The sequence below is a fragment of the Octodon degus genome, unplaced genomic scaffold, assembly GCF_000260255.1.
Source record: "Octodon degus isolate 3935 unplaced genomic scaffold, OctDeg1.0 scaffold00231, whole genome shotgun sequence".
NCBI lineage: Eukaryota > Metazoa > Chordata > Mammalia > Rodentia > Octodontidae > Octodon > Octodon degus.
The window spans coordinates 250,796-255,726 of record NW_004524807.1 but is presented as its reverse complement, the minus strand read 5'-3'; positions in this window follow the sequence as shown (position 1 = coordinate 255,726).

Here is a 4,931-nt window from a genome sequence, read left to right as displayed (position 1 = left end):
AAACTTTATACTAAGTTACATGGACAAATTTCAATTTAAAACCCTTTCACGAGTTAGTAAGCTAATGTTATAAGGTGTTACAGGTATTGATTTTGCAGTTTATTAAGATATTTTATAGTTTCTCATAATTATGTATGTATAAAAAGTAGGGTCGGGGGCTGGGGAGATAGCTCAGTAGAGCTTGCTTGGCAAACACAAAGGCCTGAGTTCAATCCCTGGTTCCAAAAAAAAAAAAAAAAAAAAAAAAAAAAGGAGGGTAGGTGGTAAAACTAATCCATAATAACTGATTAGAAGAATGCCTTCAGGGAGTGATTATCAATACATTTCTATTAACCTGAAATATTATTACAAAAAGGACTTGTCCCACTCAACATTTTTATCAATAGTTTGTGATAAAATGAAGACAGAGTGCATCCGTAAGTACATAGTTGGCATGCAATGGAGAAGAGCAGCTTTTTCACTCAGTGCCCAAAAATCAGAACAAAAAGATATGACACGCTAGATATATAGGCTAAATTTGTATGACTACAATTATACTGGGCTAGATATAACATCATTTCGCAGTGTTAGAAGTCTATAGTATAAGGCATGATATGAAGAAGTACAGGAATTTTATTTATTTATTTATTTATTTATTTTATTTTTTTATTTTTGCCTTCATCAGATTTAAAACTATGAAATTTATTTTTCTTTTTTTGCATTTCACTTTATTTTTTCCCATAATTTTATTGAGAAACAAGTAGAAATGAGACAGTTTCAAACCAAATTGGTAGGACAGTTTTGATAATTAACACATTGCATACATTCTTCCTAGTGGTTAATTGCTGTACAAGATGCGGACATGATATCCTATTTACAAACACTATTGGAACAAATCCTTTTATTCATTAAGAGAATGTAACTATATATCTATTCTAACCATTTTGAATACACAGATACAAAATGGTCATTCATCTGTATCCCCTTTTTTTTTTTGTTTAGTTCCATTGTTTGAATATTATAGGTGTGTTAACTCAGCAAAATATTCTATAAGAGTCCAGTAGTCCATAATAGTATAGGGTCTTCCTCTTCAATGGCAGGAATTTTAGTAGACTGAAAGCATATGAGTATTCTACTGAAGGAATTCACAAATTAAAACGCATTTTTTTCAAATGAAATTTTTATTGAAACATATTCATTTACATATTGCCTAAGGCTGCTTTTGTGCTACAGTAGAATTAAGTTCTGGGACCGAAACTTATAGACTGCACTTTAAAATATTTACCAACCAACCATTTACAGAAAAACTGGTTTGACCTGATTTAATACAACTTTTTTGTTGGATATACTTTTGCCACATACATCAAAATGATAACTGCAATTATTAGTTTGTTTTATCCTTGCCGAAAGTTTCATTTCTGGTCTCCTTGTGTTGTGTGGAGTATTGACAGCTGTCACAGAGAAAGAGAACTATCAGGAAGGTAAAGGACTTGTAAAGAATCCAAGTTATTTGAAAAACAGAAAACAGTTATTTAATGAAACAAAAAAAAAATAGTCTGGTGGAGAAAAGATTCCTAGATAAAAAGATTTAAATATGCAAAGAATCATCATGCAGAAGCGATATGATTGAAGAGATCCAGAGGGCAGATGTGAGAAACACTGAGGCTAATGAGATGTACACGAGAGGGTTTACAAGATGAAAGAACATTTTTTAGAGGTGGTCCTGGGGATTGAACACAGGACCTCACATATACTACACCAAAGCACCGTTACTGAGTTATTTCACCCAGCTTCAGGAAAAAGTGCTGATTAAAATTATTTGAAAACAAATTCTAGTGCATTGGGAAGAGTTTTCCCACATATGGAAATGATTAAGACCAGGAGACATGTCCCAGATATACAGAGATTTTATTAGGAACAAGGAGAAATATACTTTTGGCTAATCTTTTGGTACAGAGGTTGTACTGTTTTGTATCTCTTGATAATCACAACTCATTCTCACTTCAATTTGCCCTCCCTGATTTCCAGCCTTGAACCTCTCTGTCCCACTCCTGTGCCTCTCTGGTGTTTGGTAATCTCCTGCAACACAGCACCTCCCTCAAAGTCTAATTACCCAGGGTAGCACCTCTCTGCAGGACTTTGTTTTTACATGCAGTCCTTCTTAAATTATTTTATGCGAATGATTATAATTCTGGCCTCGGGCTGGATACTGGTGGCCTGGCCCCAGTCCAAGCTTTGGGATCATGCTCATTCATGCAACAAGCAGCCATTGATTGCCTCCCATCCACCAAACATTCTTCTAGGATCTAGTGACATAGCAATGTTTATTGTTCATAAATGTACTAATCTGGGCAGGATCTTCATTGAGCTATTTATTTTCTTGTCCACCTGTTATAGAAGAAAAATAGTATTCACAAAGTAGCTTACCACCTTGTACTTGTATTTATTAAAAACATTTGTTACATTTAACAGACATTTCAGTGTGCATGTCATTGGGTAGGTGCTACTTCAAGCATTTTTAAAAATTTGATCATTTAATTTTCATAACAAGATTTAAACACAGGTAGGCTGAGTTCAGCGTCCCAGTTTATAACAGACAGGAAGCTGAGGAGGATTCTGTTATTTCAGAAGAAGTTCTTTCCGTGTCCTTTTTCTCTTTTCAATGATTTTTACAGTGCCTAGAAGATGCTAAATCTGAAAATTGCAAGTATCTTTTCAGTTTCAGCAGATATTGTCAAGTATACTTGATGATACATAGCACATAACTATAGACCCCAAATCCTGCTTAACTCTAATATGTTGACTACATTTGCTATATGGAAAAAGCAGACTGAAAGAAAACAGGATGAGAGAGAATATTTCATTAAAAATGTAATCTTTTACAAAGAACAACTATGTAATAACCATAAAAAATGTCCTTCAAGTATTGTGATCACTTTGGTGAAATATATTCCTCATGTGTAAAATTTGTACTGTCAAATTTCTTCCATTCCAAAACAATGTGGGTTGTTGATTTTGCATGCTTGTATGATGCTGAATTCCTGGGTTTTTGCCTTTAAAACTCCAACTGTTTCTTTGTTATTTCATACACTTCCCCATCAAAAGAATAGAATTGATCTATGCAGAGAGATGTTTTAAAAGGCAGCTTGCATATCTACGTATCAAGTTAAACAGAATGCTCACCCATCCAGCCCGCTCCTAGTAGATACTGGGGAAGCCATTGTGCCAGTCCTGTATGTGGACATCTGCACTGTGGGCTTGTCACTTGACTCCTTCATCTATCAAGGAGTTTTCTTCTGGTCCTTTGCATGCAATCATCACACAGGACCAGGTAAAAAAAAAATCAGAGAAACTATTTTTTATTCTATGTAAAGTCTCCTGTATCTGTATAATAAGAGAAAAATTTATAGCGTGTATTGTATCTACTAGAAATACAAATCTCTCTCTTCTTTTTTCCAGAACTAGGGATTGAACTCAGACCCTTGTGCTGGCCAGGCCCTACTTTTTTTTCCATAATTTTATTGATAAACCAATAGCAATGAGACAGTTTCAAATCAAATTGGTAGGACAGTTTCAATAATTAACACATTGCATACATTCCTCCCAGTGGTTAATTGCTGTACAAGATGCGGACATGATATCCTATCTACAAAAACCATTAGAACAAATCACTCTGTTCTTAAAGAGAATGTAAATATATATCTATCCTAACCACTTTGAATACACAGATACAAAATGGACATTCATCTGTATACCCATTTTTTTTGTTAAGTTCTGTTATTTGAATATTATAGGTGTGTTAACTCAGCAAAATAATCTAAAAGAGTTCAGTAGTCCATAAAAGTATTGGGTCTTCCGCTTGACTGGCAATGTCAGAAATTGTTAACCTGAGTCCCCTACAGCTCAACATAACAGCATGGCTTTACTTCTTATATTTCATTTTTATACTTTTCTGCTGGGTGGTGAGGACCAAGGTAAAGCAGGACCTATGCAACAAGAGTTGTAATTTTTGGGTCTGATAAGGTCAGTGAAATCCCCTCAGGATTTATCCTGAGATCCTGTACCTCAGATTGTTGAACCTTTGTCAGTGTCAGCCATGTGGATGAGTCATGGCCATTGCTTGGCCACGTGACTCTCCTTAGGCACACTCTACATCATCGATCACTTTCCCCTTTGGCCCCATATTCTCCTTGATCAGAAAATTTGGGACACTGCCGAGTTACATGATGTTACAGCACAAGTTCTCATATGTCCTGAGTCTTAAGTGACCTTGGAAGGCGGGAGTCAAAATGTTGGCTTTCCTTGCAGCCCTCCTTCTCATCTAATTTTGGTCTGCAAACTTGTATTTTTAACCATCCAGAAGACAAGCTTATTGTTATCACCATACGACTTAGGCTGTTAAGCTTAACCTCACTATCTGTCTGCATATCAAACATCTTAGGTATAATATGGAACAGGTATTTTTCATCAAGTATTGATATGTTGAACTTTAAGTCCCTAAAGAATATGATAAAAAAATATTTAAAAATTAGAACATATTTTAAAAATAGGCATAAAGAATTATATACTTCTTATGTTTACATATTAGTCCAAAAATCTTACCATATACAACCTTGAAGCAGGACAGTACCACAATATTCCTTTTCCCGTCTTTTGCTTTCATTAACCACCCCCTTCTTCTTGAGCAACCATCTGCCTGAGAGACTTCATAGCAGCAACTGGCATGTCATGACAAGCAACCCGTATTCAGAAGACCGAATGACAGGCACTCCAAACATGAAACTCCAATTACAGATTGCCATCTGTAGTGAAGTTGCTTAGTTCACAGGTATCAGCATATATAGTAAGTCAGGGTGCGAATCTTTCCAATTAACTGCTAGATTAAAAAAATCTTCTGGAGATTCTCAGGATCATTGCCTTGCCCATCTTCTACATATAACTGTATGTCTTGA